Consider the following 27,009-nt stretch of genomic DNA (forward strand, 5'->3'; position numbering starts at 1 on the left):
TTGGGGAGGCCACTGAGCACGCAGGGCCACTAAAACCCCGCCTACTTGGACGATGCTCACACCAGAAAGGAAGCTGACCTCTGCCCCGGCTGGACAAATGCGACACAACCAACCACGTGATCTTCTTGTGAAGCCCGCAAACTTGCAAACTGCTTTCCTACAGTCTGTGCTGGGGGCCGCTTTGACCAAAACTTAGATTCTGTTTCGAGTACACTGGTGCCTGCAGAGGGAGGGCTGGGACCATGGAAGAGTGCGGCTGAACATTCTCGCCCCCCACGCCACCCACCAGACCGGGCGATTTGCTAATTTCACACCTCATTTTCCCCACGGACCTGAGCGGCCATTCCTCCAGTAAGCCTTCACTTCTGCAGCAATCAGCCGCAAACTCAGTGTGTACGCTGGATACTGCGTGGGCAGAAATATTCACATTCTCCTGAACAAGGAACCTAAATCTGCAATCCCGGAAGGCCTCAGTGTCTGCCGGTTTTATTTCTAGGCGTTTAAGGAATCAAGCGATTAATTTAAGATGTCACCGATTTGGCCACAACGGCCCGCACACCTCAATTAAAAGTCCTAAAATGGCCGCTAACTAAAAGTCAACCCCTAGAACCTGAGGACACAGCAACCCTATGGGACTGGAATTCAAGACCCCTGCTCTAGACTAACCCAGACGGTCATCTCCCTGTCCTTATCGGAGAACGTCCTGTCTCTCCCTGCGGATCGTTCTTCAGAAGCCAACGCTTTCCGGTTTTGATGCATCTTATAAATAATAACACAAAGGGGGCGATGAGGGACGGTAACTTGGCAGCGGATGCTCTGTCCTTGGGTGCACCTGTCAATAAACATCCATAACCTGCAACGGGACGTCAGAATCTCCGGTCCCCAATCGAAATCTCCCACATTAATAGGCAGGCAGGCGTGAAAGCAGGAGACCACCTGGTTTTAAAACAGACTGACCCTGGAGGACTTGGAGGACAACCCAACCCTGGAGGTCCTGGAAGACAACCCAACCCTGGAGGCCCTGGAGGACAATCCAACCCTGGAGGTCCTGGAAGACAACCCAACCCTGGATGTCCTGGAAGACAACCCAACCCTGGAGGCCCTGGAAGACAACCCAACCCTGGAGGCCCTAGAAGACAACCCAACTCTGGTGGCTTGGTAGGCCAACCCAACCCTGGTCCTGGAGACCCACAGGGCCTGAATGCATTTTTGCCTCCAAATCATCAACCAGATCAGACCCAGGATGAAGCAGGATAACTGAGTTAACTGGACAATGCTGAGTAAAACCCGGAACAGCTCTTTTTGCTTCAGTCCATGTTGCAGATTCAGGAGGGTTCTGGGTTTTACTCCGCGCAGTTATCCAGCTAACTCAGTAATCCTGCTCCGCAGAACAGGGCCCAGTTAAACTGTGCAGTCAGCTGCTCTAACTAGTGAATCAAGGGCAGAGCAACAGCAATAGCAGCCACGGTCCCCTGGATCTCCAGGCACAGGGGTAGAGGCACCCCGTTACAAAGGCAGCGAGCTCCAGCACAGACTGCATTTTGGGGCCGTCCCACAATCAAAAATGCAGAGCACGCACTGTGTAAAATAAATAAATAAATAAAAATGTCTGTGAATTTAACAATAAACAAAGCGAACAGCGAATAATTGTATTATTCGCGGTGAAGCGCTGCGATACATTCAACATTTGCTTGATAAATAGCCTGCTGCTTCAGGCTTAACATATAGTTACTGTTACTTACACAGTACAGCTCTGGCAGGCCAGTAAAATGATTATACTTTTTTTCAGCGTGGGGTAAGGGAGGCTCAAATCCACGCTCACGGGGCCCAGGCTTAATCCTGGGAATCTGACGGGAAAAGTTTCTAGGGCAGCGGGATAAGATTTGGGGGAAAAAAAGAAGGTTTTTTTTCCCCGGCCGGAAAATCCTTCTTTCACCCCAACTACCCTTAACAGAGTGACAAGGCCCAGCATCACAGCGCAAACCTGCAGACCCTGCAAGAGCTCGCAGCGACAGCACCGGCACTTCTGCTGACAGCTGAGTAAGAGGTGTGTGTGCGTGTGTGTGTGCGTGTGTGCGTGTGCGTGTGCGTGTGCGTGTGCGTGTGTGTGTGTGTGACACATACACACACACACACACACACACACACACACACACACACACACGCATATACACACACACACACACACCCCACAAGGACAGTGTTGCTCACACTATGGGACCCCCATAGCCATCTGAAACAAAAGTACACCACACACACACGCACTCACTCAGTAATGTGCGAGTAACCAAGGGAGACAGCTGAAAGCTGGTTCTGGGGTGTAGCTGGGGGGCAGGGGGTCAGTTTGGGGGAGCAGAGGAAGGTTCCTGACCGGTGTGTCAGCGGTGTGAATAACGTTGCCCTCTCTGTGAGACACACAGAAAACATCCGCTTCCCTTCCCTACCCGGTGCATAAGAGCGCTCCCTCGCGCGCTCTCTCTCTCTCTCTCTCTCTCTCTCAGTCTATTCCTCTCTCTCTCTCTGTAAATATGGTCAGAGGTATGGTGGTTTGGTAAACTGGTAAATCTGACTCTGACATTGTGCTCGTTAAGGTAGTCTAAGTTGAGAAGTCTTGTATTAAGGATGCTGCAAAATGACGTCCCCAGATTACTGCTTACACAAATGCCTCGGTAATTATTACTGTAATTATTCTTCTATTTCTATCACCCCCCTCTCCCTTTCTCTACCCCATCTCTCTGCCCCTCTCCCTTTCTCTACCCCTCTATCTCCCTTTCCCTCACACCTCTTTCTACGCCTCTCCTTCTCTCCCTCTCTCTACCATCTCCCTCTCTTCCCCCCCTCTCTCCCTCTCTCCCTCCCTCTTGACATCTCTCCCTCTCTTCCCCCCCTCTCTCCTTCCCTACCTCTCTCCCTTTCTCTCCCACCTGTCTCCCCCCTCTCTCTACACCTCTCCTTCCCTCCCTCCCTCCCTCCCTCTCTCTCTCTCTCTACCCCACTCCCTCTCTTCTACCCTCCTCTCCCCCTCCCTCTCTCTCTCATGACTCATGTAAGAGTAAAGCAGCAGCGTTGAGTCCACAGGGAGGGTTGGGTTGTAAGCAGTCTACTGAAGGTGACCCACAGTGGGAGAAAACCACAGTGTGGGGTCTGGATTCCAGATCAAACCCCCTCAGCAGGGATTCTGGGAAAAGCGACGGGAGCTCAGTACCGCTAACCCCCCCCCCCCCTCCATGGCCCCCCTCCATGCCCCCCCCCCATGCCCCCCCAGCACGCAGCATGCTCACAGACTGCGCTACGCGCTGCAGACGGCGGGAGATCTCAGATCAAAAGGGGAAACGCACCTGTAAAGGGAAGGCGGGGTCTCGTCCACAGCTCCTGTGAAGGAGGAACAAAGAAGTATTAGACACGATCCCTCATGAAGACATTTTCACGTCTGTGTGTGTGTGTGTGTGTGTGAGAGAGAGAGAACATGTATTTGGAGTGCGCATGGGCATACTGTGAGAATGGAGGCTATTTGTGTGAGTGTACAAAAGCATGTGTGATTTCACACGTATTGTCATTTTATCCAGAAGACAATGCAGGATCCCACCACTGCTCAACAAGCACTGAGAAAACTGGCAAAAACCCTGTAAAACACTGAAAACCCCTGAGAAACACTGAAAAACCCTGAAAAAACCTGAAAAACCTGAAAAACCCTGTAAAACGGCAACAAAAACGCCTGAGAAACGAGCCTGATTTCTGACTCACTCGGGTCTCTCCAGGTGAAATTACGAACCCCACCCCCCCAGCCCCCCATGTCCCCGTCTGACAGAAACGCGCCTCACATGCCGCACCGTGCCTCTTTAACATAACGGAGAGGAGCACCTGCGGCGCCCAATTCATCTCCCCCCTGTCCCGGGACAGCTCCATCTGTCACAGCCTGCGCCAGACCCCATCACTCGCCGGCACCCTTCTACAGCGGGGCTGACTGATATATCGCGTATATTTTAATATATGCTGAGGCATTCCCTTGAGACGTAGCGCATACTTAAATAATAAATCAAATCAAAGTTGTGTGTTATTAGCATATGTCAAAACACACTGCACGTGCCGCATATGTTCAGCCCCTGCGCAGCCGAGAACACAGACCCTTCAGAATCACCAGCGAGAGAAACGCCGCCTGCTTATTATAAACATATACATGTTCCCCCACTTTCACATAGATAAGGTCAAAAAAAAAGGCCAAAGTACATTCCGACACAAACACGTGCACGTGCACACACACACACTACACACACACACACACTACACATGTGCACACACACACACACACAGAACATCTTTTTGCAACTGACTACAGTGACGACAGCAGTTATGACGGGTGCGTGACAGTGTGGAGTTAGATGTTTAGTTTAGATGTTTAGAGCAAAGGCACGCATGCTTGCACCTGCAGCTAGACTCCAGCCGCCATCTTGCACGCACACACACACGCACGCACGCATGCACTACACACACACACACACCACACATGTGCACACACACGCACGCACACACATTACACATGCATACACAGGCACACACACACACCACACATGGGCACACACACGCACGCACACACATCACACATGCATACACAGGCACACACACACGCACACACACGCACACACAGACAGACACACAGACAGGCAGACAGACACACACACATACACATGCCACACATACATGCACACAGAGACACACAGGCACGTATGCACAACAGCTGCTACAGTAATACGACAGCGCTAACTGAAATCGCTAACTTGTCATCGCATTTTAAGCCGCTCTGGCTAACAGCACCTGCTAACAGCTGTAATGACATGTAATAATTATGATATTCTGACATACATGCCCACAGGCTTTTCAACACCAGACTCTAAAGCAACCCTGATTACTCTAGACATCAGGCAGAATGATGGTTCTAGGTCGACTCTTCCCATCATTTCACACATTTCAATTTTGCGTAAATAATGAAATAACACTGGCATTAATTACCGCATTCCCCTGAAATACAGCAAACCACAGAATACCCAAGCATGGGATGTCACCAGATCACCAGGAGGGGGGTCGACAGACAGACGGACGGACGAGCAGAGCATCATTTCAACCGCAGGGGCTGATGGAAGCAGAGGACCTGGCAACCCACTCGATGCTGCTCATTAACCTTAAACAGGAACTGAGGAGAGCAGGCAGTGGGGGTGGGGGGGGAGGGGGGGGACCCATTTAATCAGCGTGCCAGCCAAGTGGGCAGCTCCAACAGTGTATAATGCATGGAAATGAGCAGCACTGTAAGACTGCCTGCTGTCACCCCACAATACACGAGGTAACTGCGGGTTTTTAAACCTCTGGCACATTCTCCGAACGTTCCAAAAGGAACTGTCAAAGCCATTGCTCCTAACACAAGAGAACAAGAACACAGAGATATTTATGGGATGACAGTGTTTTGAAAGACTCACAGGGCTTTGAACATTTTTACATCCAGATTTTCTACCACTGCACACAACGCTATGAAATAAAATTACACATGTACTATCAAATAAAATACCATAAAAAAGGGAGTAACCGAGAATCCTAAGAGGAAGTGGGCGTGGCCACAGACCTGCCAGGTGAGCGAGCTAACAGGACAGTTCATTCCTGTTTCCGCCCTGACGACAGCTGGCCCTGACCCTTAACAGAGGCCCTGAGCTCCGCCCCCCCATCCCCAAACCCTGCCCCCCCCGCCCCCCACAACCTCCTCATGACCAGAGGACCGTCTCCATAAAGCTGAGATTCGAGAAGTCTGCATTTGGGGATTTAGAGAGGGGGGTAACAGCCAACAGGCAGGCTGTTTAAAAATGAAGGAAGATTCCAGATCTTAACGCCAGCCTGCGTGGATCTATGAAATATACGACCCCTCGTCTGTAAGGGAGTGTCCCCAGCGCATTAAATCTCCTTCTTTCTCTCTGTCCCACTCTATCCATCTCTTTCCCTCTTCCCTCTCTGCCTTTCTCTTCATCCATCTCTGCCTCATCCTCTCCATCCATCTCTTTCTCTCTCTGCCTCTCTCTCTCTCTCCATCTAGCTCGCCCTCTCCATCTATGTCAATCTCGCTCTCTCGCAAGACTTCCGGCAAGGTGGCTGGGGGGCAGGGGGGGAGGTGCAGAAAACAGAGGGTGAAATTTAGGATCGACGCTCTCGGGGCAAGTAGCCATTCTGCCGTTTCAGGATTCTCTCAGTTAGCTGGGTCCTTGGGCTTAATGGTATACCATGCAGTATATTTAGCCTTTTTGTGACCTTGTGTTTACAATCAAAGAAATCTCCTCCTCCTCCGTCCTCAAGATTGGCAGCGCATTACAGATATGCCTGAGCATGGTTATTCTATAATATTTTCAAGGTACTAAAAATGCTGCATAGTCTGCCTTTAAGCCGGCAGGGCGATGTGATGAGACGGTGAGAAAACAGAGAGAGAGAGAGAGGGATGGAGAAAGAGGAGGGAGAGGAGAGAGGTAGAAAGAAAGAGGGAGGGAGAGAGAAAGAGAGAGAGGGAGGGAAAAAGGAGGGGAGAGAGGGAGGGACAGAAGGGGAGAGAAAAAGAGAAGGAGGGGAAAGGGTGAGAAACAGACAGGGGGGAGGGGGAGGGAGGAGGGTGAGAGTGAGAGAGAAAGTGAGAGAGAGAAATCGGGGCTTATCTCTCTGATCAACAGCCTCGGTTGAGTCGGCTGCTCTCAAGCAGAAATGCCAAGCGGAGGTTCCTCAGGCCTCCGAGGTTTGGGGCACAGGGTCTCAGCCCTGTTGCTGTTGTTTTTGGTTATTTGTTTCCGGGAGACGAGCGCGATGGCGCTAATGTGTTTGGCTCCTCCGGCGGCGGCGGCGGCGCTGATCCGCGGCGCTGATCCGTGGCGCATTAGGGAGGCATTAACCAAACACACGCGCTCCCTCGCTCGCTCCCTCGCAGCAGTTCTTATCTTCCTCAAAGAAGCAACACAACTTCAAAAGATCTGCAGCGCGAAAACAAAATCTTGATAAAAGAAATAATAAATGTTTGCACCTCGATGTGGGCACCTGTACTTAACTCAAGTTTCAGGTTTTAGGGATGATAAGGTCCCCCCCCCCCCCCCCATCATAAATGCTCCTTAAAATTTGTCACAGGGACATTGCAATAATGGAGAAAGCAGCGGAATGACTACCTGGCCAATCCAGAGAACACACACCTGACAGCCGTTACCTGGCCTGAGGACACACACCTGACAGCCGTTACCTGGCCTGAGGACACACACCTGACTACCATTACCTGGCCAGAGGACACACACCTGACTACCATTACCTGGCCAGAGGACACACACCTGACAGCTGTTACCTGGCCAGAGGACACACACCTGACACCTGTTATCTGGCCAGAGGACACACACCTGACACCTGTTATCTGGCCAGAGGAGACACACCTGACTGCCGTTACCTGGCCAGAGGACACACACCTGACTGCCGTTATCTGGCCAGAGGACACACACCTGACACCTGTTATCTGGCCAGAGGACACACACCTGAGAGCCGTTACCTGGCCTGAGGACACACACCTGACTGCCAATACCTGGCCTGAGGACACACACCTGACAGCCGTTACCTGGCCTGAGGACACACACCTGACAGCTGTTACCTGGCCAGAGGACACACACCTGACTGCCGTTACCTGGCCAGAGGACACACACCTGACTGCCGTTACCTGGCCAGAGGACACACACCTGACACCTGTTATCTGGCCAGAGGACACACACCTGACAGCCGTTACCTGGCCAGAGGACACACACCTGACTGCCAATACCTGGCCTGAGGACACACACCTGACAGCCGTTACCTGGCCTGAGGACACACACCTGACAGCTGTTACCTGGCCAGAGGACACACACCTGACTGCCGTTACCTGGCCAGAGGACACACACCTGACAGCTGTTACCTGGCCAGAGGACAAACACCTGACTGCCGTTACCTGGCCTGAGGACACATTCCTGACAGCTGTTACAGGTGAACCGCCATGCTCCAGACAGATCCAGGTCGTCCTGACTGTGAAGCGACCCGTCCGGTGTGAATGTTCGTCGATTGATTTACGCGTACATTCAGCCAATCTCACTGAAAGCACCGTGCAGAAAGACTACGGCGGAGTCAACATGGTGCCGCACGCCTACTGGCTGAAATGAAAAGGAGACCTATCATTACTCCGCTACTTGTATCTCTGCACTGGCTGCTTGTTCATTTCAGAATGTACTTAAAAACTTTTCTCTCTTTTTTTTTCTAGTTGCTTTTAAAGCCCCCTGAAAAGGCTTGGCAGCAAAAATACATTTCTGAACTGTTAGGAAGAACATCAGCCACAGCACGCCCTGTATTCCGCGCTCGCTGGACTTCTTCGCGCAGTAAAAAGCCTCCTCCACAAAAGAGCTGGCGGAGCTTCCGCTGGCTTTTATTCTCCCAGACTGTGGAGCAGGCAGTATCTGCAGGTCAGCCAGGCACCAGCAGAAGCTCCTTATTAGAAGTCAATTGAAAACACATTTTTCACATTTAGCTTTCAGCTCATTTGGCCTGCTTTCATTGTTAATCTGCTTTTATTTCGTTTTTTTATTCAATTGATCCCGTTTTATTCATTTCTCATCCTTTAACTCAGGGAGACTCGCACTTCTGCACACCGTCCATTTAACCAGCCGGATATTTTTTTTATTTTTATTTTTTTATTACGAAGGCGGATCAGGTTTCCTGCCGCGCTCCAGGGGCGAGATGACCGCACCCCAGTTCCCTCACGCATGACACCACACCGCCGCCCCCTGTGATGAGTGGAAGGCGTTGCCGTAAACAACCGCAGCTACGGCAGCCTGTTAAGCCCTGAAAGATGCGCTAAGAGGCATCCTTTCTGTTAGCGCTATGAAGAACCCTACAAGGTGTGACATCACAATATGCGTAATTAGAATGTTCTTAGCTGAACATTCTAATTCTGATGTCACAATCACCACCGGTGATGGAAAACAATGGGAGTTCTAGAACATTTAATTAGAATGCTGAAAAGAGAAATCATTCCAAAAAACCTGCTTTTTGAAGGGACACATTCCACGCCTTGAGCTGGAGAGCGATCCGCGGGGTTAGATTTCCGACCTCGCTGCGATCTCCGCGGCCCCGAAGCGTGACAGTCGAACGGCCCAGCTGTCCCTCCTTCAGGTTTGCCAAGCCGCTGAGCCGGAGCGAAAGGCATCGCCATGGCTACGACTGGTAGTACTATGCCAAACTGCCTACCCCCCCACCCCCCCACACTCCCCACAGGCGTACGGGGATCATGGTGATGCGGGCCTGCGGTTGCTGGGAAACATGCCCGGAGGTGATAGAGCACAGTCCAGAAGGTACAGGAAATGAACACTTTTGGTGGAGGGGTGGGGGGCATTAGACACACACAAACACATATATACACACACACACACACACACACACACGCAGACACCCCATAGAGAGAGAGAGAGAGAGAGACACACACACACACACACACATACACACCCCATAGAGAGACACACACATACACATACATGCATATGCATACATATACACGCGCACACGCATGCACACACGTACGTACACACACACACACACACACACACACACACACAGACACACACACACACACACCATAAACGCACACACACACGCACACACACACACTCTCCCCTCTCTGGAGTTACAGGGCTGGATGGAGACAAGGTGGGACCCATGGGACCTGACCATTCAATATTGTCACCAATTCACCGTTTCCTTGGTAACTCTGACCTGTCTCTTCTGGTCACTCACTCTTCTTCTCTTTCTCTCTCTCTGTCTCTTTCTCTCTCTCTGGCTCAAATTCAAATATGCTTTGCTGGCATGACATATAAAATAATTTAAAAAAAAACATATTGCCAAAATGTAACAATAAATTACATTTACAACAATGATAACTGTAGTAACAACAATAAATATTAATATTAAAATATAACAAATGTAAAATGTGCAACAGCACTAGTATTGATAACAATAATAATACTATTAATAATAGTGACAATAAATAGTATAAATAGGCGTGTGTCTCCGTTCATTAAATCTCAGAAGGATGTCCCACACCCACATCACACAAAAGTGTTGACACCCCTGTGTGTGATCGTGCTGAAAAAAACCTTTCGCACAAACCCCCGAAACGGCAGCAGATTTCACTGCAGGGGAGCTGCCGGACAACCAAATAAGAACATCAAGATGTTTTATCACGCCCTAACCAGATACACAACTCCAGTACACCCTCCGCCCTCAACGAAAACCGTCTCAGCCACAGGAAGTCCCGGTGCTTCTGGAAGCCCCTTGGTCCCGCCCCCTACCCTTTCAGTTCCACAGGACTCATAAGACTCATAATAATTTGGCTTCAGCAGAAGAGAGGGGCGGAGGTTTTGATGCTGAGAGCCCTGGAGGCGGAGCCTCTGGTGAAGGGGGACAGGTTGACACGCCGCGGGGTTTCCGTGGCGACGCCAGCGGCCTCTCGGATTTCGCGCTGTGGAGATGAAAGGCAGTGCTACACACGCGGTGGTGCCGAGCGTCCTGAGCTCCACCCTGCGGGCATCTTTACAGCGGGCGGCAGTGCGCTATAATGGATGGGGAACTGGGCTGGTAACTGAAAGATTGCAGGTTTGATTCCCAACTGTTGTACCCTTGAGCGAGGCATTTCACCTGAACTGCTTCAGTATATATCCAGCGGCATAAACGGATACTATGTTAAAAAAAAATTTAATGCTAAAGTTGTGCAAGTCACTCTGGGAAAGAGCGTCTGCTGGAAATGTCTGCAATGTGAAAGTGAGCTGAAGGCATCCAACTGGAGGGAAAGCTGGGGGGTCCAATCTTATCCAAAAAGCCCCGGGGTGGGTGCAGGTTTTCGTTTTAGCCCAGCACTAAGACACCTGATTCACACACACACACACACACACTCACAGACTCACTCACACACAGACTCACTCACAGACACACACACACACACACACTCACACACACACTCACAGACTCACAAACTCACTCACACACACACAAACTCACTCACACAGATTCACTCACACACTCACACACTCACAAACTCACTCACACACACACACACACACACACACACACACTCACACACTCACAGACTCACAAACGCACTCACACACAGACACACTCACACACTCACAGACTCACACACACACTCACAGACTCACAAACTCACTCACACACAGACTCACACAGAGACACACACAGTCACAGTCACAGACCGTAGCAACTGATTAACTAATCATAGTCTTCAGTCACAACCTTGATAAGTACAATTAGGTGTCCTGGGGTCGGGTTAGAACAAAAACCTGCCCCCCACACCGGCGCTGTCCAGGGCTACTCCCAGGAACCTGAACTGAGAGCGGTGGGGGTACGCTTGGCGCCCCCTATAGTCCATGAGGGGGAAGCGTTTAGGTACGCACCACACCAGATTAGGACAATAGGTACAGGGTGCAGATGGGGGTGTGGGGGGGGGCATCCAGACATGGGGGATGCTGGAGCTGTTCTGAGCCCCTCTCTGATTGGCTGAGCCCCTGACCTCGTCTCATCGGCGTCGTGGGATTCAGTCAGAACAGAATGTTCCGGAATGCTGGGCTGGAGACCGTGAACCATAAACAACATCGGCGTGTTTACAGTAAAATACGTACGTGTGGAAAAAGTTTGTTTAACCTCTGAAATATCGATCAAAATGCACAACGTATAAAATAATGTATTGTGTTGTTCACAGATCAAGCACATGTATATCTTGTCAAATGTAATTTATGTGTTTGTGCATGCGTGTATGTGCATGTGTGTGCGTGTATGTGCATGTGTGAGTGTGTGTGTGCGTGCGAGTGTTCGTGCGAGTGTGTGTGCGTGTGCGTGTGTGCATGTGTGTGTGTGAGTGTGTGTGTGCGTGTGCGTGTGAGTGTTCGTGCGAGTGTGTGTGTGTGTGTGTGCGTGCGTGTGTGCATGTGCGTGCTTGCGTCTGTGTGTTTGTAAGACTGTGAGGCCCCAGGCTTACAGTAACACTAACCAGATTTTGCCGGCAGCTTCCAGAGTTGCTGCCTCCAGCAAAAAAAATAATAAAATAAAATCTGACCCATGACCTCCTCCTCATCTCATTCACCACGCTCCCCTGATACACGCTAACACGAGGCTAGCAGCACAGAGAGGAGAGCCACAAACACAGGGTCCCACAGCACAGTGAGCAGCACAGAGAGGAGAGCCACAAACACAGGGTCCCACAGCACAGTGAGCAGCACAGAGAGGAGAGCCACAAACACAGGGTCCCACAGCACAGTGAGCAGCACAGAGAGAAGAGCCACAAACACAGGGTCCCACAGCACAGTGAGCAGCACAGAAAGGAGAGCCACAAACACAGGGTCCCACAGCACAGTGAGCAGCACAGAGAGGAGAGCCACAAACACAGGGTCCCACAGCACAGGGGCGACATAGCTCAGGAGGTAAGACCGATTGTCTGGCAGTCGGAGGGTTGCCGGTTCAAACCCTGCCCTGGGCGTGTTGAAGTGTCCTTGAGCGAGACACCTAACCCCTAACCCCTAACTGCTCTGGCGAATGAGAGGCATCAATTGTAAAGCGCTTTGGATAAAAGCGCTATATAAATGCAGTCCATTTACCATTTACCACAGTGAGCAGCACAGAGAGGAGAGCCACAAACACAGGGTCCCACAGCACAGTGAGCAGTACAGAGAGGAGAGCCACAAACACAGGGTCCCACAGCACAGTGAGCAGCACAGAAAGGAGAGCCACAAACACAGGGTCTCACAGCACAGTGAGCAGCACAGACAGGAGAGCCACAAACACAGGATCTCACAGCACAGTGAGCAGCACAGGGCCACAAACAGAGGGTCTCACAGCACAGAGAGGAGAGCCACAAACACAGGATCTCACAGCACAGTGAGCAGCACAAAGCCACAAACACAGGGTCTCACAGCACAGTGAGCAGCACAAAGCCACAAACACAGGGTCTCACAGATACACATGATAATACACCAGGTCAGCGCTGCTAATGAGGACAGAGGTCTCAAAAGTCCTACCTGCGTAACCCTTTGAAGAGTAGGGCTTTTTTTGGAATGTTATTTTCAAAATTCTGTGTCAGTGTTCTAGAACTCTGTTGCTTTCAGTTAGCAGTAGTGTTACATCAGCATTAGAATGTTCAGTCAAGATATAGAACATGGTTTTCAACAGCTTATCTGGCAAATAAAGGAATGAATAAATGAATTAACTAATGAACGAAAGAATGACTGAAATGATGACCTAATTAATGGATGGGTGGGTAGATGGATGAAAGAATTTCATGAAACAACAAGCAAAAATGTATTCATTCAACCCATAAATGGCCTGATATCAGGACCTGAATACAGGTCTGAATACAGAAATGCGCTGAGTTTCTGTAATCTTATTCTCAAGGGCATCGATTTCTCTGTGGAGTACATCAGTTCATCAAAAATCATGTGCGCGACTGGGGAGTCCGGCAGGCTCCCTGCAGATGGCGGTTTCTACAGGCATAATCAGCTCGTAAAATAAGGCCAGGAGGATCACAGGGGCCCGTCCGTCAGCTCCTCAATCCCACAATGCACCCGGAGGCCATCTGCAGTCATAAAATAAGGTAAACCTCACCCCCATAAAAAAAAATATCAGGCATGTCTGTATTTGGTTGGGTGGGTTGGGGGTTGGGGGTGGGAGGACAGGCACACAACTAGCCGAACCACTTCTCTCGCTCCCCGTGACCGTGCGGATATTTCCCTGGAGGAAGGTTTCTATTATCTGCTTCAGATCAGATTAGGCGGGCCTTTAGAACCTGGGCTTACCAACAGGGGGGTGGGGGGTCGAACTCTCGAAACCGGTTGAAAACGCCGGCTTTAGAACAACAGAGAAATCCCCGCAGGCTACCGGTGACTTTAACCCTGTGAAGCGCAGGTTTTACTGGAATGTTCTTTCCTAAATTCTAAGCCAGGGTTCTAGAACTCGGTTGCTTTCAACCACCAGCAGCGACTGTGACCTCAGAGCCTTAAAGGGTTAAAGAACCCTCCTGTGCAGCAGTATCCAGGACAACCATCTCCCAAGGCGCAGCTTTTCGTTAGCATTGTTAGCGTCACGTCGAAAATTCTCCGGGGCATTTCCCTTTTTCTTTCACATTTTCGCCAGTGTCTAAAACGCTGAAAGCATTGCCGATAGGCGTGTTAACCAGGGGTAGGTCTGAGGGGCGGGGCTTACACGCTCCCCTCCCCATTGGTCTTCATTCCATCCAATGAGAGGGGCCCTTGAGGGACTCTGAGACTAAGATTTACACAAAAGGGAGGGGGAGGGGGGGCTGGCGGGGGGGGGCTGACTGTGCATTCCCAGCCCTCTGATCTGATCAATACCCCGTGCCGTCCTGTCCTCCTCTCACCTCCCCGCTCCCTAAAACGGCGATAAAAGGAAGAGAAACCAGGCGAAGGCCCCCCGGAGCGCTGGAGGTGCCCTCAATCAAAGCCGCCGCGGCTTCAATAAACATCAGTCGGCCAATCGGCCGGCCACGCCTCTCAGTTCTCAGCGCCTCTGTTCCCAAGGAAAATAAACAGTCACTTAACGTGCCAATTAACGGCAGCGGGCTCGCATAATAGAGACAGGTTAAGGATAGGAGTAGAGCGACAGGTTAAGGATAGGAGTAGAGAGACAGGTTAAGGATAGGAGTAGAGTGACAGGTTAAGGATAGGAGTAGAGTGACAGGTTAAGGATAGGAGTAGAGCGACAGGTTAAGGATAGGAGTAGAGAGACAGGTTAAGGATAGGAGTAGAGAGACAGGTTAAGGATAGGAGTAGAGAGACAGGTTAAGGATAGGAGTAGAGAGACAGGTTAAGGATAGGAGTAGAGTGACAGGTTAAGGATAGGAGTAGAGTGACAGGTTAAGGATAGGAGTAGAGCGACAGGTTAAGGATAGGAGTAGAGAGACAGGTTAAGGATAGGAGTAGAGAGACAGGTTAAGGATAGGAGTAGAGCGACAGGTTAAGGATAGGAGTAGAGAGACAGGTTAAGGATAGGAGTAGAGTGACAGGTTAAGGATAGGAGTAGAGTGACAGGTTAAGGATAGGAGTAGAGCGACAGGTTAAGGATAGGAGTAGAGAGACAGGTTAAGGATAGGAGTAGAGAGACAGGTTAAGGATAGGAGTAGAGAGACAGGTTAAGGATAGGAGTAGAGAGACAGGTTAAGGATAGGAGTAGAGCGACAGGTTAAGGACAGGAGTAGAGGGCTCACATAAGAGAGACAGGTTAAGGATAGGAGTAGAGGGCTTGCATAAGAGAGACAGATTAAGGGTAGGAGTAGAGAGACAGGTTAAGGGTAGGAGTAGAGGGCTTACATAAGAGAGACAGGTTAAGGATAGGAGTAGAGAGACAGGTTAAGGATAGGAGTAGAGCGACAGGTTAAGGATAGGAGTAGAGAGACAGGTTAAGGATAGGAGTAGAGCGACAGGTTAAGGATAGGAGTAGAGCGACAGGTTAAGGATAGGAGTAGAGTGACAGGTTAAGGATAGGAGTAGAGGGCTTACATAAGAGTGACAGGTTAAGGATAGGAGTAGAGAGACAGGTTAAGGATAGGAGTAGAGGGCTTGCATAAGAGAGACAGATTAAGGGTAGGAGTAGAGAGACAGGTTAAGGGTAGGAGTAGAGGGCTTACATAAGAGAGACAGGTTAAGGATAGGAGTAGAGCGACAGGTTAAGGATAGGAGTAGAGAGACAGGTTAAGGATAGGAGTAGAGAGACAGGTTAAGGATAGGAGTAGAGAGACAGGTTAAGGATAGGAGTAGAGAGACAGGTTAAGGATAGGAGTAGAGTGACAGGTTAAGGATAGGAGTAGAGAGACAGGTTAAGGATAGGAGTAGAAGGCTCACATAAGAGAGACAGGTTAAGGATAGGAGTAGAGGGACAGGTTAAGGATAGGAGTAGAGAGACAGGTTAAGGATAGGAGTAGAGAGACAGGTTAAGGATAGGAGTAGAGAGACAGGTTAAGGATAGGAGTAGAGAGACAGGTTAAGGATAGGAGTAGAGTGACAGGTTAAGGATAGGAGTAGAGAGACAGGTTAAGGATAGGAGTAGAAGGCTCACATAAGAGAGACAGGTTAAGGATAGGAGTAGAGGGACAGGTTAAGGATAGGAGTAGAGAGACAGGTTAAGGATAGGAGTAGAGCGACAGGTTAAGGATAGGAGTAGAGGGCTTACATAAGAGAGACAGGTTAAGGATAGGAGTAGAGCGACAGGTTAAGGATAGGAGTAGAGGTGGTGGGAGAGGGGAAGGGTGTGGTGGGTGACGGCGGCGAGGGGGCAGGAGGGAGAAACAGCCACTCTCTCGGCTGACACCGCTAATTTCAACATGAAAAACGGGGTGTAAAACAACAATTAAAACTCAATTACGGAGCGCGGCTGAAAAGGTAATTAGACGCGCCGATTCGGGGGTGTGGGGGGTGGGGGGTAGAAGCAGAAGAGAGGGAGGGGGGCGAGATGTGAGTCCTCTTCGCTGCCGTCGCTGAACCATGTCCAATCTGGCAACCCAGGGAAAAAGTGCCTCTATAAAAACATCCATCAGTCTCCAGTCAAGAGGTCTGAAACTTTCTCCATCCCCCCCTCCTCCCCCCCTCTAAAGGGGAATCGAGACTTTTAAACCTTGAAAAAGGCACCTGAGGCTGGTTTTACAGGAGCAGAAGAAAAAAAAAAAGACGAGGCAAGAAAGGTTTTCGGTTTTTAGCTGCGCACACCTGTCAGGGTCCCGTCAAACCAGGCAGCCTGTTAGTAAATGCAGGTAAAAGAAAATAATTGCCTGTCTGAGTAACTGATTAATTGGCCTTTTCCCTGGCTCCTATTACTCTGTACATTTACTTTAATGAAAGTTCTTTAGGGGGGAGGGGGGCCAAGTGTCATGTTTCACAGAAGAAGCCAAAGACAGCCCTTTTCCTCCTTGATCGGACTGCCAAACCCCGCCCCGCCACCTCTGGTCTTCCCTAAAGCACGACTGGCAGGCACAGGGACCACACACACGCCAAACAGCAGCTTTAAACGGACCCAAAATGGCCGCCGGGGATCGGCTACACAGCGTCATCTCTGACGCCGCGGCTCTTTTCATGTATACGCAGCGGCAGTTTGGAATATTAAAACAGGCGCTCACACACGCGCACACACACACACTCACTCACACACACACACACACACACACACACACACACACACACACGCACACACACACGCACACACACACGCACACACACAGTCCCACCAGACCCCTGCTAAGAGGGCATTTAACCCCGCCCATTAATTATTGACACACCGCCAGCGGGGGGATAAATAATGCACTGCTGAGAGCTGCTGCTGCTGCTGCTGCTTTTCTGCATCTGAATATATTGATGCCATTTAATGAACATGCCCTTCGCAGCCAAGGGAAGATGTGGTTCATTTATGTATTTACCAATACAGCATGTTCAGACTTTTAATATACATACATTTATATTAAATATCATATATTTATCATTTAGATGTTGCATATTTTATATATACAATTAAATGTACAGTGTGTGTATATATATATATCTTTTTTTTTTCTTATAAAAACTTAAGGACCCCTTAAGGATACCGGTGGGCTTTCTGAGAGCCCCCCTGCCCCCCCGGTATCCTGTCACACAGATCAACAGGGGACCTAACTCCGCCCAGCACCCAAATCCCAAAATTCCCCCGTCCCACGGGCCCCAGCGGCTGTTCCCCAGTCGAAAGCCAGGGGGCGCTGCGCCAGGCCGTTGTGTGTCGCTCATCCCTGCCACATTTAGGCCACAGACGTGAAAGAGGGAGAATATAAACCGGACTTGAGAGTGAAACTCTGATTGGGTCGTAGGTTTTGACTTCAGCGAAGGCCAGCGGGCGCTCTTCCTAAGCAGAAGAGACGAGAAACGGCCGCATTTCTCAGTCGGGACAGAAACAGGGGGCACCGAAACTGGCTGTCGGGACCACAGTACGTAACATTACAGGCATTTAGCAGACGTGCTTTTACAGAGCGACTTACACAACATCAGACACAGCATTTACATTTGCACCCATTTATACAGCTGCATATATACTGATGCAATGCAGGTTAAGTACCTTCCTCAAGGGTACAACGACAGTGTCCTACCAGGGAACTGAACCTGCAACCCCTTTAGGTTACAAGACCAGTTTCTTACCCATTATACTACACTGCACCCACTATACTACACTGCCACCCCAGATCACCCGTTTCGACATTGTTCCAAAGTAGCAAATAAGTTTGAAAACACAAACCACAGAAAGTAACAGTTGATGCCGTTACTCATTAAGCAGGCTCGTTAAACTGGCTCCCAGGAGCCCATTGTTCAGGGCACAGCCCCTCCCACTGATAAACTCAAGCAGAGGCTCCGGTAAACCTTGATTAAGCGGGAACATTAAAAGAAGGATAATAACCGTGGCAACAGCAACGGCCTGTTGCCGCCTGCGCCGACGCCTGGGGTCGTTCGGAGATCTGTGCCAGCACCTGGGGCGGTTTCACCTGCGAATCAAAGAGGTTTTAATTCCTCATCGTGAGCCAATCGCGTGATTAATGAGAGACGAGCAGCATGACAGCCGTAGACAGAGAGACAGAGAGAGAGAGAAAGAGAGAGATTATGTTTGTTTTTAAAATGCTTGTTCTGAGCGTTGTAAGGCGTACTTGTCGCTTGTTGCACGTGTGGTTTCCACATTCCGGTTTGTTCTGTGTGTTGCTTTGGCAATATGACCACAGTAGTCCTGGCAAGAATGCAATTTGAAATTGAAATTTTGAGAGAGAGAGGGAAAGAGAGAGAGAGAGCAAGAAAGAATGGAAAAGAGGGATAGAACAAGGAAAGGGAAGAAAGAGTGAGAGGGAGAGTGAAATAAAGGGAGAGAGAGAGAGAGAGAGAGAGAGAGAGAGAGAGAAATAAAGGAAGAGATAGAGAGAGAGAGAGGGAGAGAGAGAGAGAAATAAAGGAAGAGATAGAGAGATAGAGAGAGAGAGAGAGAGGGAGGGAGAGAGAAATAAAGGAAGAGATAGAGAGATAGAGAGAGAGAGAGAGGGAGGGAGAGAGAAATAAAGGAAGAGATAGAGAGAGATAGAGGGAGAGGGAGAGAGAAATAAAGGAAGAGATAGAGAGATAGAGAGAGAGAGAGAGGGAGAGAGAGAGAGAGGGAGAGAGAGGGAGAGAGAGGGAGTAAGGGCTGACTTGTTTGGCTCAGAGCTGAGGGGCTCAGGCAGGATTAGCGTCTGAATGGGAGGATCAGAGCGCTTCTGGGAGGCGCCAAGACACCCGCGCTGTTGACTCGATGAATTCTGGCAGCACGGCGGCCTTTCTGTGTCAATAGTGGGGGTCTCTCTCTCTCTCTCTCTCTCTCTTTCACACACACACACTATTTCTCTCAGGCTCTCCCTCTCTCTCTCTCTCTCTCTTTCTCTTTCTATCTCTCTTTCTCTCTCACACACACACTATTTCTCTCAGGCTCTCTCTCGGTCTCTCTCTCACACTCTTTCTCTCTGGTTCACTTCTCTCTCTCTCTGTCTTTTTCTTTAAGGCTGCTACCTGTTTCCCATTGATCATGTGACTGGCTCTTCATGCAGAATCACATCTTTTCAGACTCACAGGTGAAATCGCCCCAGGTGTGAGGATTTGGGGGGGGGGGGGGGGGGGGGGGGCACACAGATGGGAGCAGCCCTCTGGAGGTTCAAACAGGTAGATTCGGCAGGGATTCTTGAACCCACTGCAGGAGAGGGGTAACAGGACCCCGCGTGGCAGGCGGGTCAAAGGTCAAAGGTCAAAGAAACAGACCTCACGCGGAGTGGCTTCTCAAGCAAGTCCCTGCTGCCTTGTTTAATAGGCAACCGAGAACGGGTCGCGCCAACACACAAAAGGGACGGGGCGAATTAGGGGTCTTTCCGGTCCCGTTGCTGAACGCTCAAACTCCTGTCCCAGAGGGCCGCAGCGTCTGCCGGCCTACGGTGCGTTTCAGCGCTTACGCACTTTACAAGAACGCACACTGGAACGCACTGAGGAGTCCACACATCTGGTCTATCCAAAGGTGAAAACTAGCTGCCAATTAAAACAAAACTACAAAAATCTGCAGACCACAGACCCCCTCCTGCCCTGCATCCCCACGTCTGCAAAAATCTGCAGACCACAGACCCCCTCCTGCCCTGCATCCACACGTCTGCAAAAATCTGCAGACCACAGATCCCCTCCTGCTCTGTCCCACACGTTCGCAAAAATCTGTTGGTTCACTTGAGGCAATTTGATAACAAGCCAAAAAATGAAATATAAACGCATGTTTTATTAATATTCAAGATTTGAGAAGAAAATGGAGAACAGAAGCCCAGAAGACACTGCTCCCACGGAGGGGGGGGGGGGGACCTGCACCTCCAAAACGAGCGCGCCCCTGCTACCTGGCCCCAGGTACGCCTGGAAGCCCGGGGCCTTGTTTTGGGATCGCGCGCCCTCATTAAACGCTCTTCCAGCCAAGTGCCTGAGAGCCTGGCCCGCGTTCAATCAGCACATCTTTCATTTTTTAACAATCTTTACTGTCTACCTCCTTTTAAAACGCACAGTTTAACGAGTTCAGCCTTCACCCGGAGCACGGGAAGAAAGGAGGGCTGTTCTCGTCCCGAGTCAGGCGTTCAGGCTGCGGCGGTGTTCAGTTGAGCCCCGCGGGATTCCTAACGCCCCGACAGCCCCGCGTTCTCTGGGAAACAGCCTCGCGAAAACCGGGAGGAACATACCTGCTCTAACGCAACAGGGATGCAAAAACAAAAAAACAGGGACAGGACGTTCTTGTCCTCAGCTAGAGCTCGGAAACCAGAGACGATTTCAGCCAATGGCAGAGTACGCTGGGAACAAGAAACAGGACAGTTGGTGGATACCTTCTGGCTACACTTCTGAGGTCCTTTTTAACGGCACCTGGGCAGTTAAGCCAGAACGTATCGACCAATCACAGCTGGCGCTGTTCTGTTCCTTATTACCAACGTTCTCCGTGATTGGTAGGGCACCTCTCTAGAGCGTGATGGGGGCTCACCTGTCCCCATTTCATTATTTCGGCATTGAAGTTCCATTTTTTTTCCAGGTCAGTACCTCCTGCAATAGTCTGTGCTGAATTTCAGCCCCCTGGGTGACATCACAAGCAGAATTAGGATTCATGATGCAGGTTCAGTACCCCCCCATCTTCCCCCCACTCTTCCTCTCTTCGGAATGCCATGCCTAGTTTCTTTCTTCGCTATCACAGTGCAAAGCGATGTTGATATCGTGATTCCACGTCTGCCTCTTTCAGATAGCCCACAGCGAGCGAGAGCCCGTTTATTTTTGGACTCGAGTCACGTCTGGACGGAAGACGTGCAGCATGCCGTTCTTCTGCTAACCCTCTTTCACCCTTTCTCTACCACACTCCCGGCTCCTCCCGTCTTTCTCCAGCTCTCTCTCCGCTCGTCTCTCCCTTTCCCTCTCCTCTTTTACCGAGTTCTCCGTCCCTCCCCCTTTTTGGAAAAGGATCTGAGGGCTGGATTAACAGCGACAGGGCCAGACCTCCTCCCAACATTGGAAGGACCTCCCAAATAATAACCCTGTTTGCAGAAAATGCTGCTAGTCCAGTTTGCTAATGAAGGCCCATCTATTAGCAAGCTTTTCTGGGTAGAAGAGGCCTTTCTAACCCCCTCACACAACACAGAAGCGTCTACTTACGCCCCTGCTGGCTGGCACCGGCACTTTGAAATGCTCCTTCTGTTGGTCAGCCCCGGCTCCTCCTATAGGCCGTTTCCCTGGGACCGTTGACTAGAACAGCCTTTTACGAGACCTAATCTTTCATCTCCACACTTCTAGTTTTTATTACTTCCCAAAATGGCAGCCAAGGCAATAAGTTTCAGTCCCAATATAGCGACCACCTTAAGGTGTTCATAATTAATGTTATCTGCGGTGACTTGACTTGACTTGAAACCTTTATTGCAGGGAAGTCCCATTGGGGCCAGACGAGCCCTGATTACAAAATAAACATTTACAGTGACAGTTTTACAAAACATAAATGAGGTGACCCACCGCTCACAAGACAGGAAGGAGCGACAAGTGGAAAGCAAAAAGTGAGCGAGAGAACGAAAGAGCACAGGAGAAGAGGAGGAAAAACTGGATGGAAAGGGAGGAGAAGAGGGTGTGGTTCAGAGTGGAGGGTAGAGCGAGGAACCTGCGAGAGAAAGAGAGAGAGAGACAGAGCGCAGGATGGAAAGAATGGGAGAAGGGAGGTTTAAGGATGGGGGAGAGAAAGAGTGAGAGAGCAAGTGTATTTTTAAATATGTCATGAATTGAAAAAGTGAGAAGAAAGGTGGTGGATTGGAGGTGGGTGGGATATAGTAAGAGAGAGAATGAGAGAGAGAAAGAATGCAAGAGAGGAAGAATAAGGACAGAAAGAGACAGAGAATGGAAAAGAGAGAGAGAGAGAGAGAGAGAGAGAGAGAGAAGGAGCACTTGAGAAGGAAAGAATAAGAAGTAAGAATAAACTGAAAGATCAGAAGAACAGAAGAGCTCATTAAACTGCCGCCGCTGGGGGTGGGAGGGGGGGTGCAGGGCCAATTTTCGGAGGCGATGAGGACAAATGGGGTGGCTGCTCGCCCTGCTCCGCTCAGACCGCGCGATAAATCACCCGCGGCCAGCGCCCCCCCCCCCCACACCTCCTCCTCTCCTCCTCCCCTCCTCCCCCTCCTCCTCTTCATCTGTTTCTGGAGCGGCTTGCGTTCCGAACCGTCCGCTCTGGTTACCTCCCTCCTCTGTCATAACAGCACGCTTTACACAAACACTTAACCCCCCCCCACAGCAGCTGCACAGCCGCCAAGAGCACCACACAACTTTGGAGTGAGTGTGTGTGTGTGTGTGGACGGGGGAGAGGATGGGGGAGAGGGTGGGGGTGGGATGGGGGAGAGGATGGGGGAGAGGGTGGGGTGGGGAGAGGATGGGGGAGAGGGTGGGGGTGGGATGGGGGAGAGGATGGAGGAGAGGGTGGGGGTGTGGTGGGGGAGAGGATGAGGGGGAAGCTCCTGATGAAGATGTATAAAGATGTACGACTCGCCCACATGCAGACGGGTCCGAGGCGCCAGCCGCTCAATATTATCGAGCGGAGAGGGCGCGCGGGAGCGAGAGATTCATTCGCTAAAAAGCGTCCCCCACCCCACCAACCCAAGGCCCCGGTTCTCCCAACGCAGCGACCTCGAAACCCTCCGCTCATTAAAATCACTTTTTTAAAAAGAGACAGGACCGGGAATAGCATTACCGCGTTTCCAGCAGCCGCATGCTCAAAAACCGCTTCTCTTATCTGCTTCCTGGAACGCCTTCATTACAGAAAAAAGCTAAACTATACACCCCCCCCCTCCCACACCCCCCCCTCATTTCTGCTCATTAAATCTGCTAATCGCGCGCTAGCTTTTGGCGGTCGAGGCTTCTGTTCTGCTTTAGCCGTTTCCAGGAATTAGCGCCTTAATCCGGGCGCCGTGCTTCCCAGGGGGGTCATCGAATTACGGAGACGGGCGCGAACGGACGAGCCGGAGAGACCGACGCGTCCCGCCGAACCCCGGCTCGAAGCGCGCGGCGTAGCGAGCGAGCGAAAGAACCCGAGCCTCGGCCTTCACCGGCTCCCAAAAACCTCATCATCCAAACAAACAGCCCCCCCCCCCCTCCTGTTCAATCTAAATCACTTCCAGCGAGCACATCCCCCGCCTCGCTTCCACATTTAATTTTCACACCTCTTCTGTAAACACTGTAACCACAGCAACGCCGAACCGGCTTCGAAGTGAACAAATACACCAACCCCGACTTTGGGAGATAACAGAATCGTCCCCAGATCCCGGGGGGGGGGGGGGGGGGGGGGGGGGTTATACATGACGGATAATCCGTTCGCCTCATTGACGCTCGCGACTTTTCAGGCTCCTGAGTGGAGCAGTCAATAGAGGGGCGGGGCTACATCGCAGGAAGTCAGTAACCCCTGACGAAGCGTTTGGCAAATTAACGTTTTTTTTTCCCCCCCGACCACAAAGCCTGAATTTAAATCAGTGCTTGTTTTTTTTTATCTCTGAGAGAAGGCAATTAAACTATATGCATTTGTTTTTGTCTTTTCAGAAAAAGTTTTGTCCAAAATGCATTTCCGGTATAAAAGAAATGCAACATACAAAATTTCAAAGCTACAAATTTGTGGAAGGTCAAATATTTTACTGACTCCAGGAAGCAGTCTGTCACCTCTGACACCCCCCACCCCCACCCCCCAGGCCACCCCACCCCAAACCCAAGGGATGTGGAAACACACACACGTTTAAAAACGACAAACTAAAGCTCCATAAATCATGCGAACTTCCCTGTTCCATCAGTACCCGCTGGTCGAACCAGCTTTTCCACATGACACGGGACAGCCTCTGATTCACAGTGGCCTACGCGTCTCACGCTGAGCGAGAGCCGTCTGCCCCTTCTCCCGGCCAAGAAGGCGGGATTAACGCTTCAAGCCGTACCAAAGACCGTTCTTTTTCTGCAAAGTAAGAACGTGTTGTTTCGGGTGGCTGTTAAGCTGCGCTTTTATCCGGAGCGATCCTAATTGCGTGCGGACGGACTAAGTGCAGGCACGCGCGTCACGCTTCAGCTGAACGAGGTTGTTTACCCAGCTTTGCCGAGAACAAAAACAAAAAAGACGGAGGAAAAAAAAAGCTGAAGTCTAATTAGAAGATGAAACGTTGAGATGAATATGCAACCGTGATTTCAGGGTAGCCTATCGGCAGAAGAAAAAAAAAACTGATCTTGATATCAATTTCATTTGCCTAACGGTTAAAACTTGTGGTGAAATACTGTGTCGTCCAAAAAAGTTCCCCTCTTTTTGTAGGAGTCGAACTCCTGACTTGTTTTGAAAGCGGTTGTCGGAAAACCTGTGTTGTGCAAAGGCCTCTGAATCGGGAGAGTAAATAAATACAGTTGCCGTTGCCGGGCGCGGTTGCTATGCAATATTAACCTTTTTCGAAACACCGCAACGGGGCTGGTGTGAAAGTGGGCCAACCTCCCTTCGCTGTTGCCGCATTTCGGTGAAAGGCCAAGGCGGGCGGGGAGGCGAGGGTCCGTCGGGCAGCGCCGCAGACGCCCCACACGCAGGGCGGCCCACCGCACGGGGGCCCTGTTAGCCAGGCAGGAAGCGAACGAGGGCTGTGAAGGCGGGGAGATCACTCCAGCTAATGAACGGCTTTTTGGACGCGCTAAGCTTCCATTAGACAAATTAGCACGCCCGTGCAGTCACATTGTGAGCGCCTACCCGCCCAACCGCGTTCAGCGTCTTAATGAACAAGCCGTTACCATGGCGCGGGGGCGAGCGAACGAGGGCGATTTAATTAAAGCGGAGACACGGAATAACCGGCGAGGGACGAATTAAATCGGGGGGGAAAAAAATGCGAAGAAATAGAAATCGTAAGTCTTAACTCCGCTGTGACGAACAAGATTGGCACGCAGGACCTGAGGAGCCGAGCCAGTAAAATTAACTCGGACGGAAATCGACTCGTAAACAGGCTAGCCAATAAAACAGTCGTTCCGAAGACATGGATATTACTCCTGTAAGATCAATACTGTTTTTCCGCCATTTTACAATTCAGTGGCAGTGAGCAGTTTTCGCTTTGCAACACGCGTCAGGATTATATTTTCTGAATGTGTGAAGCGCGATCAGAGATCAGACTTCTGAGATTAACGTTTGACCTTTTAGGCAAAATCTGCTCTTCGACTGCCGACAACCAACCTGTTGTCAACGGTGGTACTGTCTAAAAAATGAACTGAAATGAAACCAATTACTGCAAATACTATTCAAGGAGATGGGCTCGGCTGCTTTTCTTCAGGCTGTGACAGAAATGCGCTTGGTTTCTGAAACAAAGCAGAAGGCCTCATTAACTGGAACTACATTACATTACAGGCATTTAGCAGACGCTCTTATCCAGAGCGACTTACACAACTTTTACATAGCATTTTACATTGTATCCATTTATACACCTGGATATATACTGAAGCAATTTCGGTTAAGTACCTTGCTTAAGGGTACAACGGCAGTGTCCTACCCGGGAATCGAACCTGCGACCTTTCGGTTACAAGCCCAGTTCCTTACCCACTGTGCTACACTCCGTCCTTTACACTCCGAACTAGCAGGCTACGTTCGTGATTCTGAACAACAGGAAGCGGCCTCACAGTTAGGACAGGTGCACCCCGCACGACTTTCTACTAAAAGTGCCCATTGTGCGCGTGCTCTCTTTAAAACGAATCCATGCATTTTATTTATTTTTTCTAATAGTCCACATGTTGCTCAAAACAAGCCGACGTTTAATTGAAGCCCAAACTTACTGTGGCATTCCGTTGGGCCGCGCCTTTCTTCCCGTACGTGCGATTTTGGATTCTGAGGAATATGCAAAGCAGCGCGAACAGGCTGGGATGCGCAGTGCCTGTGGACAAACCGCTACGAGGCCGCACTCGACACACTCCCTCCGGTACGCTACGCTACCTTCCCCCGAGCGCCGCACTCGACGCGCTCCCTCCGGTACGCTACGCTACCTTCACCCCGAGCGCCGCACTCGACACACTCCCTCCGGTACGCTACGCTACCTTCCCCCCGAGCGCCGCACTCGACGCGCTCCCTCCGGTACGCTACGCTACCTTCCCCCGAGCGCCGCACTCGACGCGCTCCCTCCGGTACGCTACGCTACCTTCACCCCGAGCACCGCACTCGACGCGCTCCCTCCGGTACGCTACGCTACCTTCACCCCGAGTGCCGCACTCGACGCGCTCCCTCCGGTACGCTACGCTACCTTCACCCCGAGTGCCGCACTCGACGCACTCCCTCCGGTACGCTACGCTACCTTCACCCCGAGCGCCGCACTCGACGCGCTCCCTCCGGTACGCTACGCTACCTTCACCCCGAGTGCCGCACTCGACACAC

At 50.7% G+C, this 27,009-nt stretch overlaps 1 protein-coding gene across 1 annotated transcript in view; it reads right to left on the bottom strand.

Moving 5' to 3' along the window:
* Positions 1–27,009, bottom strand: part of LOC118233942 (semaphorin-6D-like) — a 146,511-nt gene that overhangs the window by 83,993 nt on the left and 35,509 nt on the right. Inside the window, exon 3 of the mRNA XM_035430109.1 lies at positions 3,339–3,372. The gene's annotated coding sequence lies outside the window, so the exon portion shown is untranslated. The remainder of the gene's footprint in view (positions 1–3,338; positions 3,373–27,009) is intronic.

Source organism: Anguilla anguilla, chromosome 8, assembly GCF_013347855.1.
Source record: "Anguilla anguilla isolate fAngAng1 chromosome 8, fAngAng1.pri, whole genome shotgun sequence".
Lineage (NCBI taxonomy): Eukaryota > Metazoa > Chordata > Actinopteri > Anguilliformes > Anguillidae > Anguilla > Anguilla anguilla.